Source organism: Phalacrocorax carbo, chromosome 12 (assembly GCF_963921805.1).
Source record: "Phalacrocorax carbo chromosome 12, bPhaCar2.1, whole genome shotgun sequence".
NCBI lineage: Eukaryota > Metazoa > Chordata > Aves > Suliformes > Phalacrocoracidae > Phalacrocorax > Phalacrocorax carbo.
Window position 1 is genome coordinate 22,616,920 of NC_087524.1, and position 13,031 is coordinate 22,629,950.

Here is a 13,031-nt window from a genome sequence, read left to right on the forward strand (position 1 = left end):
GCCTGAGGGGACCTGAGCAGCGAGCGGTTGCGAGGCAGGCTCACCACCATGAAATAGCACTTTCTGACATTGATCTGAAAAATATGAGAAAAACCCAGTCAACGCTTTCTTTTTCAAGAGCATAACTGCAAAGTTTCTGACAAGTTCGGTGTTTTTTGCAGCATTACAATTTTCCTTTAACTAGAGAAACATGTCCCCAGGAACATTTTCCTGTCTAAAGCAAACTAAAGATGTCAAGTGAAGCTTAGAATATTCTTCTGGAGCACAGTGGTTTAATTTCTGACTCGTTTTCATGACTTACATTGACTATTCAACAACTAAGAGATACACGGCTTGAGTTTATTGTTGCTTCAAATCAATTTGGTGACATCACTTAATGAGAGATTCCAGCGAGGAGGTTTTTAGGGACAGTGGAAGAGTTTGGTGAAATATTTTTTTCCTACAAAAAATGGAATTATAAATTAGAATGGCTTAGTTACTGTGTCGCAAAGGACCTTTGAAATATTGTTTCTTTTTAAAGCTCAGAAGTTTATAAAATTTGTCAGATAACTTTGAAATGCAAAGTGTAGCAGGTTTTATTTTTCCATTTTGGTGAAATAAAGCATCATGGAATCAGTTTTTCTTATTTAAATACCATGGGGCAATGTGAGCCGGTGCACCCTGAATGCAAAGTGGAGAAACACTTAGAACAATTAGCACAAAAAACATCTGCATCTCTTGTTAACCACAGGGACTGTCTGGCAAACATGATTTTTTTTTTTAAAAAAAAAGTTAATTGGAATTCATTAAAATAACTTTGCCTCAAAGTAAACATAAAAGACATTTCTGAGGTTCCTATTTTCATGTTTACCTAGTCAGAGTCCATCTGGTTTAGGCTATTCTGAGCAATCGCTATTCTGAGTAAGAGGCTGGACTTTTAGAGAAATCCTTGCTGGAAGCCGCCGGCTGTCCGGAAAGGCAGACCTTGCCTGATCCCAGGTCGTTGCTACGATCCAAGGCGACACCGCTGCGTCACATGAGAAATTCCCCATTTTGAGACCACATGAGCACATTTCTTCGGGAAAAAGCACTTCGATGTTCATCCAAATCAGTCACGCATCAAAGATGCTTTTATAATAGGAGGATTATTAATGTTTGAGGCAGCCGATAACCCCCCCACAGAAACGCCTGAATCATTTACAAGTTCGTTTTGGCTGGAGATATTTGAGGTACGTTAATTGTCAATGGGCACGTAAGGAGCAAATGGGCAGAAACGGTGAGTTACAGCGTGTAACGTATTTAGGAAACCCCTTCCAGCTTATTGCAGTGAATCTCTGGCAGCTCTGGCAGACCCTGATGACTTCTTACAGGGACTGGAATTAGTCACCGCATGGAGAACTAGATGGAATCAAACATAGCGCTTAATACTCGATGATCACGGTTACAAAGGCCATTAAGGAGGTACCGCCTATGACTATAAAATAAAAAAATTAATCCCCTTCCTTTAGAGATGTAAGATGAAGAGGTCCCTTCTCCTACGTGGCATTTCAGCGTAACACCTTCCCGGGGGCGACTGCCTTGCCCTCTCCAGGCTTTGGAAAGCACGGAGAATCGCGCACGCGGGAGGATGAGGCTGGAGGAACTGCTGGTGATGTGAACAAGGTATTGCCAGCGAGGCTCCCGCTGAGGGCGCCCGCCCGATGTCCCGGCGGGAAGCTGGGCTGGGGCAGCCAGGGCGGTGCTGGAGCGGTCCCCGAAGCGCGGTGGTTCACCCGTCTCACGTCAGGGCTGCACCGGGACGGGGCCCCGCATTCGCCGCTGCTTCCACCTGGCTGCCCTGGTCTTCGCTGTGCGTCCTTCAAAACCCCAGCGAGGGCCACGCCAACGCACAAATAACGCAGGTGGGATGGCTCCGTCCCAGCGAGCGCTGGCGAATGAGCCCCCCGAGCCTGCTGTTCCCCTGCCTCCGAATGTTAGGACAAAATTAGCCAAAGAGGCCTGCTTTGAGAGGTGAGCCAGCAGCACGGATAGCCAACGTGGAGCCTTGTATTTTAATCGCTCAGTTACAACGTGCTTTGGGAAGGCATACCCGTACAGTAATTCTGAATCCCGCACCTGAAGGATGACAGAGCAAGGGAAAGATAAAAGTATTAAACTTACATTCTGCATCCCTGCGAAAGCATCTTGTCCCCGTGCCCTGAAGAATAACCTCAATGGGGTCACTTGGTCGTCGTGTCCCTGGAAGGGTTAAAAGAAAAGAACAGTGTAAGAAAACATTGAAGCAAAAAAAAATAATTCATAGTTTAATGTCAATGTACCAAAGCCCGGAGTTTACCCTGTGTTGGTACTAATAGCACAGCGCCGCTTCCCCAGGTAACGTCCCGTGGGAGCCGTAGCGAAATGGCCTCATTTCAACGGGTCACGCCGCAGCTCCCGTTTTGCTGCGGGCTTTCCACCCCCCCGGCACGAAGCGGCCCCGCGGCAGTCAGCGCACCCTCCCGGCACGCTCTGCTCCGGCTCTGCCTCCATCCACCGTGCAAAATGCCTCTCACGCCGCCTGCAAGCACCGCGGCTTCCCACCACGCTAACAATGAAGATGCACTTTCGGTAATCGTTTCCCATTATCGTCACTAGGATGCAAGCCTGCAATATTCCTTGGATTGCAATCTCGATAATGGTCAAAATATGCCATCCACAGCTTTCCATCAAGGAGCACAAAGCATTTATGTGGAGCGGTGTTCACAAAAAAAGTGCTGAAAAGTGACAAAATATTAGTTCTAATTCCTTTCAGAATGACACATTATTACAAGGGTATTAGCTGAGGTTTCCAATTTTTCTAGTTCCTCTGATTTAGGAAACCAATGTAAAGATTTCTAGACACTGCATATGAATAATTTAGCAATCGCTCAATTCGTCTTTGAAAGACTTCCCGTCTTCACCAGGACCGAGCAAACGCGGCGGCCACCTTGACACATCACACCACAAAAAGTAAATGAGTAAATTTATAGTTAAAAGACAGATTAATGCCCAATAAATCTCAGACTATGGATTGGTAGGTCTCGGAGCTGCAAACCCCGAGTATGTATGAGATGCAAACTTTTCATGACTGATAGGTGGAAAGACTATATTACAGGGTTGGGAGGCTTCCTATTACTGCTGATTTAGGCTGCGAATCCAATGGAAACTGCTTAACACCGGGCACTTTAAAAATCAGAAGATGTCATTATGAGTTTAAATAAAGATTTAGAGCCCACATTTACTTTCTTATCTCCGCAAGTGTTGACATTTATGAATAAGAATTTTGAAATGAAAGTGTATCATTTGGAAAAGGGCGTATCAAGGGAGGACCTCGCAGCCAAGAAGCCATAAAGTCAAGAGCAAGACCGGGGTGAATGGAGACATTCGTTCACATGGAAGCATTTTAAGAGACACTTTCTCATGAGAAATGAGGATAGGAAGGGAGCGGGAAGGGAATTCACACGCAAGCAGGCTGGCGGCATTCATCCTGAGCCATATTCGCTGGTAGCAATGGGATCACTGACATTCAGAGAGGCAAATCTGAGCCGGTAAATCAACTTTTTTGTTCCAGCAAAACTTTTCTGGTGTGATGATTCAACACTTCCCAGTGAAACTCTGTTCACTAGAAGCCTTTGGAATAGATTTAGTACCGTGTCATTAGAGGGCTCTAATTCAGTGGAAGAGGATACGTTTGAAACATCACCTTGGATTTGCACCTGGTTGTTATTGCCTGAACTCAGAGGTAGCCAAGGTTCTCAGAAAATCTGCCTCGGGAGAGGTCTGGGAATGCAGCTGTGTCTGTAAACAAGCGAACCCAGACACTTCCCCAATGCGGAGAGAGTAACAGCCCTTTAAATTCACCAGTGCATCTTACCTGTTATTAATTTTACAATAGGAGGAAATGTAGAAGTAAAACCCTTGCTTTAAGATTAATGCTTGTGAGCTCGGTGCTAAGTATTATTTACCCATAAATAAAATTATACTGTAGTCATTGAGTCTACAATGGCTAGACATTACTGCTTTCCCTGCAGCCAAAATGTAATTCTGCAGAAGCACTCCCACAAGCAGGATGGCTGTCTGCTCCTACCAAATGCTCCCTGGGAAGCGACTAGAGATATTTCACTGAAAGAACTCTGCAGAATTAGTTTTGACTTGTTACCGCGAAGAAAACCATATAAACTTTTTTTTCCTTTTTTAAGAGATGGGTGTCCTGTCAATTCTGCTCCCATCCCCAGGTGAAAGGCAGACCTGCACCCCTGCATCACCTCCCGACTTGTCCAACCTTCGTGCTTTGGCACAGCAACGCCGACTGTTCCCAGGCATCCTCCGCGCGTGCACCTTCGCCTCCCCCTGAATCCTTTGCATCCTTAATCCTCACATCTCCTCCAGGTAGCCAGAGCCTCCATGCTTTGAGATGCCCTACGGGTCTGCACCCACTTACACACTCTTGCATTATAAACCGTACTCCTGTCACGATGCAGGTATTTTTCACGCTTATCTTCTCGCTCTCGCGCTCTGCACGTGGCTCCAGCCCTAAGCAGCCTTTGAGCTTGGCTTGGGGAAGCCAGATCTCTTACCCCGTGAATTTGCATCACAATTTCTCTTCCAGTTCATGACTTTTCGTGCAGCTGTTCGGCTACGGCTGTGCTGGGCGCTTGATGCCAAGTCCAGAATGGCACAACAAAGGGAGATGTGCCTTCGGGAGCCTGTGCCCAAAGCAGTACCGCCGCATGCTTACAGGTGCTCTCCCTGCCATCACCACCTGCTTGGAAGCTCTTGCTTATCAGTCTGCTAGGGGACAAGAGGGCAAACAGCCATCCTTACTCCGCTGGACTCTGCAACATCTGCCATCAGTGCTTTTAGGGCTTGGGGGGGCAGAAGAGGCCCCTCACCTGGGATGGTGCCTCTTTCCTTCCATTGCTTTTGCCACCGCAGCAGGACCCTCGCCCCGCGCATTGTCGCCGGATGATCGACCCAGAGCCACATCATGCCAGCCAAGGAGCCTGGGACGTTGCCTCCAGCCCTGGTCCAAAGCGGGCGGCGGCCACGGCATCGGGTGCCCCGGACGGACTCCCTGCCCCAAAGAGAGAAGCCCCCAGACGTAGAGATGTCTCCAGAGACCAAGCACCACCATCGGCCAAACCACCTCTGCTCCAACTGGAAAACGCATTTCTTTGGTGTTGCCATCTTTGCTCTTAATATCCAGCTACTCGCCTATATTTTTTTCATTTTCAAATCTTAACATTCCGCACAGGCCCCAGGCTCACTCCTGCCAGGAAAAGGCATGAGGCAACTATTTGTTCTGACTTCCTTACTCATAGAGGAAAAAGCTGGGGCAGGGGGCAAGTCTCTTTTACTGACTGTCACAGACCAAGAGTTACATCAGCAAGATCCACCCGTGGTCTGGCTTCCCCCGTTAGGAACGCTGAAAACATGGATTCTTTGAATTTAAACACATATACCTTTATCCTTTGGTCTCTCGAAGCCACTTACGCAAGGCTTCTCATCCCATACAGTCCCTCCGGAGAGCTGAGTCTTCTCTGTTCGGTCGGCTGTTAACACTCACCTTTGATTTTAACGGGAGAAGGTGGGATGCATCAAAGCCTCTCCAGGAAAGGCAAGGGCAGACATCAGGATGTCAGCATCTGCTCAGGATGGCAGCACCTCAAGGTGCTTATCGCTTTCTGCGCGCTCCATGCAGACACCTCTCACGAGAGCGCGCTTGCCCGGCTCCGCTTCCCTGCGGCGCGCCAGGGTCCCGCTCCAGGCGGGTCCGAGACGCCCCTCGCTGCCTTCGCCCGTCGGGGCAGCGCAGCCCAGCCAGCAGGTTGCCCTCTCCCTGCCACCCCCGCAGCAGCCTTTGGTGTGAACCTTGCACAAAAGGAGTTTATCAAGAAAAATGCTCTCTTGTCCCTGGGAACTGGGGGATGCGCTCGGGGGCCTGACAGCCACTCCCTAAACGAAACAGCTGTAATTTTAACTTTGTATTTAAACTGCTTTAATTGAGTCTTTTGCAAGTCTAAAATTTGTTTTTAAATAAAACGTTGAATACATCCGCAGCTGAGAATATTTGGCTGCCAATGGTTACACAGACTATTGAAGGAAGGTTTTTTTAAAAATAACAGCTTTTTCGGATTTCAACAGCAAAAGTAAACATATGCTTTTAACCGTGTTCACCTGCAGTGACACCTGCTTGCAGCAGATTAAAACTCTCAACCATATATTTGAAATAAAATCCAACGTGGCAAAGAGAATTACCCCTCCTGCTGAAACCAAGCGCCGTAAAACCAGTTTTAAAGACACGAGCGCAGAGGTCTGGGGCTGGAAAAGGCAGCGGCGGGAGGAGAGCAGGCAGGTGCCAAAGGAGACACGGGCAGAGCCACCACCAAGGGCTTCTGGAAGAGGATCGGTGACCAAACGCGAGGCACGGCCGCGACGCTCCCTCCGCAGGACCCCAGTCCCAGTAAAGGCATATGTGAGCTGGAAGAGGCTGCGACGGAACCGCCTGCCTTGTGCTGTGACTTAGTTGTGCGACAACCCGACGACGAGAGGAAAACTCCTCCCGTTATATTACAATAGTTCAGAGCAGAGACGCAGCAACAAGGATAAACACATATTCGGTAAGAAAAAAATAGAACATCCGTTTCCTTATCATTTTAAAAAGTGGCTGCTAAAACAAAAACGCCCCTTACAGGAAGCACGGACCTTTCCTTCTTAAAAACCTTGCGCCGTTAAAAAACTGATTGGACAACGAAGGGAGAGCAATGGACAGAGAAACCGTAAATGTTTGTTTTTCCCATTTGCTCATTTGGAGAAACAAAACAGGTGGATGCAGAACGCTCTTCCCAGGCCGGTCCAAAGCTCTGCTCACCCTCTCAGCAGGGAACGCGGCTATCAGTAACGCACCTTGCCGTTGCGGGGAAGGGAAAGAGGCTCGTCCTTCCTAACAGGCCTGGGAACGTTAAGAATGTGCATTTTCAGGGAATTTGTAGAGAATGTCTTCATTTCTTTCTTTCCTCTGAAAAGTTCAAAGGTTTCAGCCAACTCCTGCTGTGTTTTTGTTGGCTGTAACATTTTCGTACTGACAGCAGCGCAGACTGCAGACGTTGACAAACCTCCTCCTTCATTATTTTGTACAAATGTCTTAACGTAGCACAAGGCGTTTTAAAATCTACTTAGAGGAAACTCCTGAGAAAGCCATTGCTTCGCCATAAATCTCTAATTGCAGGTTTCCTTCCCCTCCAGATGGAAGACAGCAAAGCCCAAGATCTTGAGAAGATCAAGCTTTGCGTTGTGTTTAATCTGGTCACCTCTCGGACCTGCTTCTTTTGAAAGAGGCTGAATGTGGCATATTCAAAGATAATATTTAAGATTTTTCAGGACTACCACTTCATGGTCAGGAGCTCCCATAATGCATCCTTGCCATCTGGAGTTGTTATTAGTTAGTTACTAGCAGTGTCACTCTAATGATATATTATTCGGTAATGAAAGCCCAGCTGGCTGCACACGTTTTGAAGAGTCAGGCTCTGCAAAACAGTGCTGAGAAATTGTCCCTACAGAGAGTAAGGATGGAGCGAGATGGATTCCCACAGGGGACTGGGGCGGTCATCAGCAGTGAGAGGAGGGAAGATCTCTTTTCGGTACCCGGGGACCAGCCTGCCTGAGCATCGCCGTTCCAGTCACGAGAGGTGTTGGGCTGGACCCCAGGGGCCACGCGGTGCCCTCCAGTCACTCACAGGGTTCGGTGCACAGCGGCAGGCTAGAGCTAGTCCGAAGCATCTTTCCCTCCCTCTCAGAAATCCCTCCTGTTGTTCTTTGGAAGATCCATAAGCAAATCTCTGCATTCTCAAAGCCTCCCCTTATACAATCTTTGTCCAGAGAGGATTCGCTGTCATGGTGGAAGCCACAGGCAGCCCTTTGGGGTGGGGTCGGACAACGAGAGGACTGTAAAGGGTGCGTTTGGTCCAGACCAACGAGGCACAGACGACACAAACGGCTTTTCCTGCCTCAGCCAGGCGTCCTGGCATTTACCTCCAACTCTTCACACCAAATTCTCACATGCTGAGACGAAAAACGGACAATGTTTAGGAGGATGGACAAGAGAAGCTACTTGGTGCTGCAGCTGTACAGAGAAGAGATACTCCGTAGGCCAGACCTGCTCTGCATGTGCTTTCCTGCCCCCTCCCCATCTGTTAACGATTTTCTTCCTCACAGCACTTGATTTTAATTTTTGTCTAGGAGTTCTGCTTGGCCCATAAGCAAAACTCAGATCCATGACACGGGAAGACAGATTTACCCCCAAGCCATGCTGAGACAAATGGTGACTCTCTTTTAACTCTGCGTCTGCTTGCCCTGTTGTTCCTGTGGCGTTCGGGTAGAGAGAGCAGTAAATCTACTTTAGCAGTGACTTGCTACATCTATGGAGTTTATAAATCACCAGAGGAACAGCCCTGCCCTGCATTATTAAAGATATGTTATTATACTTTATTTCTGAGCCACAGATAAACTCCAGCACGCAGCCAGGAGCCATACGTCTTATTTGCCCGATGTAAGAGTTTCTGGTAAGAAAAAGTTGTATTAAAATATCCTCTTAAGAAATTTTATGTAATATGAAGATGCAGTAGCAGCTAACACAACAGACTATGAAAGGTTTTCTCCATATGACCTTTGGAAGCAACAGATGAAGATGCTGAGAGGTGAATCCCACCCTCTCTTTGCCTCTTCTCCCTTTAAAGTCACAGGAGAGGTTCATGGAGGAGGAATCACAGCACTGCAAAGCATCTTCAGCAGAAATCTTGCAAGCTCATTGGTGCAGTATTGCCATAAAATTAACAGAAGTCAGAGGGAAAAAACTCTGTACCTCCTTAAGCACCCTGGTCTTTACAGCAGAATGAATGGTCCCCTTCGGGAACGGAGGGCTGAGATGTGTCAGGCCACTCGCTTGGGATTTAGGGAGCAAAAGAGACCCACCAGAAGGCTGCCACCAGCCACGTCACGGAGGAGGACCAGCTTCCCGCCCGGGAGGAAGCACAACCCTTCGCAGCAGCGGGGTTCGCCTTGCCTTGCCTGCCTGCAGCAGCGACGCCTGTGTCTGCGGCGGCCGCTGCCCCGTGCACCTGCTGGGCAGCGCGACGGGACCTCCCGGCGCCTCCTCGGGGTGGGTGACCCACTCCTAGCAGAGCTGCTGCTCTCTGGCAGCGCCACGGGGAGCCCAAATGAGGAGCTAAAGCGCCAAGCCTGCCGCGTAGACCCCTGCGACCAGTAACTCCGTAAGCGGTCTGTCTCCATTTGCTGCTGAAGGCACACATCTGAACAAGCGCCTCCGTTTGTTTTGCAAACACCAGCTCTTGTTATCCTGACAAGAACTGCAGAGCAGAGGAGAAAAAAAATATCTGTTTCCACTGTGTGCTTTCAATACCATTTTGTGTAGCATCATGTTTCCTCTTTGTACTCGTTCACTTCGTTTCCCCAGCGCGGGTAATACAGCAAAAGGGGGAAAACACTTTTAACTGTCAGCACGTGCTCATAAAGCTGTGAAAATTGGCAGTGGGACAAAGGGCCAAGTTTAATGCTTTAAATTAACATCAGCTCATTTTTAAAGCGTGACTAGAATGGCAGGCACTCTGCCAACCTTCCCTTGGAGATGGGCTTACCGAGGGCAAGCGTGCAACTGCAGGACGGGGGGCTGCCGGCACTGCCCTGCCTGCCCCGCTGCAGGGAAACCCACCCCCCTGCAAACCCATCCGCTGCAAACCCACCTCCCTGCAAACCCACCCCCCCGCAAACCCACCCCCCCCCGCAAACCCATCCGCTGCAAACCCATCCGCTGCAAACCCACCTCCCTGCAAACCCACCTCCCTGCAAACCCACCCCCCCGCAAACCCACCCCCCCCGCAAACCCATCCGCTGCAAACCCACCTCCCTGCAAACCCATCCGCTGCAAACCCACTGCCCCTGCAAACCCACCCCCACTGCAGGGAGACCCACCCCCCCACAAAGGCCGCGCACCGAAGGCTGGAAATCCTCTGCCACCACGAGTCACAGCGATAAACTTGCAACCAGAAGGGAAAAAAGCGCTCAGAGTTCCTAGATTTCCAACGGCCGTGTAAGCATCCGTTGGTTAGAAAATTTGAAAATTTACGGTTTTCTTCTGTTATGGTGTTTAACAAGCCTCGGCGATGGGGTTTGCTCACACTCAGACTCAGAATTTATGCTGGGATTTTAAATACGTTGCACGGCATACAATTTAAAGTAGTTACTTCATTTATTCTGTGTTACCTTAAGGCTTTATCACTGTTGGCCCATTTTTTCATCCCATCTCTCATTTGCCAGTGACAGCAGATAGAATCATTAAATCTGCAATATGCAAGGATGGCTTCCAGCGGCAGCACTTAGCAGCTCTGTCTTTGCCCATATGCCCAAAGACTTGTTCAAAACCAGAATTTTTGAGTAATTTATGACTGTTCTTACCGTGATACAGATGGCTTATTGATCCGTTTAATCTAAGTACCTGTGGTTTTGCAGAAGAAAATACTACCCTTTTTTTATACTGCTTATTTATGTACTCTTTTTCTAGAACGAGAATGCGCTGCCTATTATCTTAATTGACTGATTTTTTAACAAGTTTTGGTCTAGTTAGAACAAAACCAATTTCAGAAAGCTTGATCGGCTTGAAGTTTGCTCATCCTCCTCATCTCAGGACATCTGTTGCATCTTCCCTCCCTCGCCTAGAGGTGGCCCAGAAAGCCACCCAGAAGGCCATCTCCTATGACACTCAGCTATTTGAATTTCAGGCAATGAAAAGTGCCGACACTTGCACGAGGTACTCTCTGCTTCCAGCAAAAGTCACAATATTTAGATGTAAGTTGCCAGTCTCGTTATCTCAGAGAATTTTTTTCTCCTGCCGCTGGAGCCAGTTGCGGTGCTACCGCTGCCGAGGAGAGAGCAAAGTCCAAAGGAGACAGTCATATGTCTTTTAATCTTCTTTTTTTTTTTTTTCCTAATTATGATGAATCAAAATGAACCCACAGCTTTGCTGTTCCGCAAAGGAGTGCCTAGTATGCATTCTCAAAAAAGCTCTTTCTCTGTAATGAGGAGCAGAGAATAACCAGCCATTTCCATGAACAGAATCAACCCGCATTAAAAACGAAAAGAAGAAGTGAAGACTGTATTATTCTTCAGAAAGAATTCACAGCTTTCACCCATAAAGCATCGCGACTGGTGCATCAGGGTAGTCAGGCACCAGCAGCCAAAGGAAATCAAAAGTTACATGGGAATCTGCTTGGATAAAGCAAACTGCACTAGATCCTACATCCACCCCTTCAGCTGTGCCTCAGAGCTCTCGGCATTTCAGTTAACGTACGCTACAGGTACCACAGGGCCTTTATGGCCTTGGTAGCACTCAAGACCTCTCGGGAGGTCTTCTTGGAGGAGCGTTTATTTTATATCACATCTTCATCACCTGTGTCCCTTTTCTCTCAGAGCTTGTTTCGGCCAGACAACAGGAGGACGCTCCCCGCAGGTCCCCGCATTCCCTAAATTCTCTAGGAGCTAGAAAATACCTCTCCGCAGGGTGAGGCCCCTGCTGCAGGGACCCTGCTTGGTGCCCAGGGAGAGGCACTTCTTGCACAGCCTGGGAGCGCAGGGACAGGAGGTGGGTGTCCCATGGGCACCCCAGGGGCTCTGGGACCCCCAGGGTGACCCGCACATGGGGGTGCACCAGCTATTTTCTTGAAGTCAGAGCCCACAGGCTGCGTTCAGGGTAATAGAGTTCACACAGAGGAGAGAAGAAAGTTTCAATCATTTCTTTTAGAAAACAGCAGCACAATCACAATGCTAGGACTGAAAAAAACAACCAGAGCTGTTATTTCCCACTCGATGAGTGTGTTCTTCTGCAGCTGCTACATATAATAAAGAAACTGGTGCTATTCCTACTTTAATCTAACTTTTCCTGCATCTGCAATTATTCTGCTTCTTTTTTTTTTTTTATGTTCTAACGCATGTATTTTTAGATTTACACAGCGGCCTGGCTAGCTCTTGGACAAGGCTGTGGGTGCACCTTGCCCCACACCTCCCGGGGCGGCGGGAGCAGCCAGGCTGGCACAAAGGCCCTGCTCCCGACTGACCCCCTCGGTCCCTTTTTTGGGGGCTGTGAGGAACGCGCACCCATAACTTCATCTTTGCGGTGAACCCAACGCCTTCCCCAGTGTCGTGGTTCAGCCCCAGTCGGCAACTAAACACCCGGCAGCCGCTCGCTCGCTGCCCCCACCGCTGTGGGACAGGGAAGAGACTCGGAAGGGCAAAAGCAAAAGGAAAAAACTTGTGGGTTGAGATAAGAACAGTTTAATTTAATTATTAAAATAAAACAATAAAATAAATAATTATCTTGGTATTATAAAATAATAAAATAAAACAATTATAATAATAATGATTATAAGAACAATAATGATAATATAATAAAAAGGAAAAGGGAAAAAGGGGAAAAACCCAGAAACACAAGCGACACAGCCGCTCACCACCCGCCGACCGACGCTGCCCGTCCCCGAGCCGCGATCGCTGCCTCCCTCCCCCCGCCAGCCCCTCCCAGTAACACACTGGGCATGACGTGACATGATATGGAATATCCCTCTGGCCAGTGTGAACCCGCTCTCCTGGCCGTGCCCCCTCCCCTCCCGGCTCCTCGTGCCCCCGGCGGCGCCTGGGGAGCTGGGAAAGCCCTAACCAGTACCAGCGCTGCCCAGCAGCGGCCAAACCTCGGTGTGGTATCGGCGTTGTGTTCCTACTCAGCCCCGAGCCCGGCACCGGGCCCGCTGCGGGGAAGGACATTCACTCTGCCCCAGCTAACACCATGGCACCCAGCTAGCGGCACTCAGGGAACATCATCCTCAGTAGCTCCCAAGAGTGGGCCAGGCTTTCCTTGATTTGCTCCTGATTTATATCAGCATCAGGAAGGGATCACACCTGGAGCCTTTACATCACTAGAAGATTTTTTTTTTCCCCAAATAAGCATACTTTAGGGAAGGTTTTGTCTGCTC

At 48.7% G+C, this 13,031-nt stretch overlaps 1 long non-coding RNA gene across 1 annotated transcript in view; it reads right to left on the minus strand.

Annotated features, from left to right (window-relative positions):
- Window positions 1-557: 557 nt before the first annotated feature.
- The window catches only part of LOC135315529 (uncharacterized), a 206,537-nt gene continuing 194,063 nt past the window's right edge, over window positions 558-13,031 (minus strand). Inside the window, exons 17-18 of the long non-coding RNA XR_010375023.1 lie at window positions 2,189-2,217; window positions 558-2,094 (exon numbers count right to left, since the gene is read on the minus strand). This is a non-coding gene — a long non-coding RNA (uncharacterized LOC135315529). The remainder of the gene's footprint in view (window positions 2,095-2,188; window positions 2,218-13,031) is intronic.